The following is a 785-nucleotide window of genomic DNA, read 5'->3' as shown; positions in this document are numbered from 1 at the left end:
ATATATAATCAAAGCCCATCTTTTGTGATAAGAATTTTTTTTAACATTCAATATATTGAGTATATTATATCACATAGTTATTTATATGTAAACTTCGTTCGTAAATAATCTTACTTAAATTTTTATTTTTAAGGCAACTATATACTGCAAATTTATATTAACATTAATGAACCATACAATAATGTCTATATACATTACATGTTTAGAGAACTTTACTCACAAAATTTATACAAAATGTTATTTTATTTATTATATATAATATACGTGTGTAATTTTTTCGCAAAAAATTGAATTTTGAACCAAAAAATATAAATTTTCAGCAAAAAATTAATCTGTAGCAAAATAGCTAAGCCTTCAACCAAAGAAATTAATTTTCGACTAAAATACGAATACTGCCTAAAAAATGATTTCTTAAAAAAGTGGTTCAAACAAAATTTTTAACAAAAAAAAGTTGTTGATTACAACAAGAAGTAAATTTTCCACGAAAATTATACTTTAATTTTTAACCCAAAAATACGATGTTTCAACGAAACAGTTAAAATTTTAATAAAAAGGGGCAACTTTTAGAAAAAAGAAATGGTTAAATTTTTATAAAAACAGTTGCATTTTTATCCAAGAAAGGTGTCCTGTCTACTAAAATACATGGATTCTTAAATCAAAGATATATAATAAAAAAAATATTTGAATTTTTATCCAAAAAAGATTTCAGTTTCACTTTTCGGCATAAAAATATTAGTTTTAAATGAGAAAAAAATTGTCTAAGAATAGTTGCATTTTCTACCCAA

This window comes from Belonocnema kinseyi, chromosome 4 (genome assembly GCF_010883055.1).
Source record: "Belonocnema kinseyi isolate 2016_QV_RU_SX_M_011 chromosome 4, B_treatae_v1, whole genome shotgun sequence".
Lineage (NCBI taxonomy): Eukaryota > Metazoa > Arthropoda > Insecta > Hymenoptera > Cynipidae > Belonocnema > Belonocnema kinseyi.
This window is presented reverse-complemented; position numbering follows the sequence as displayed.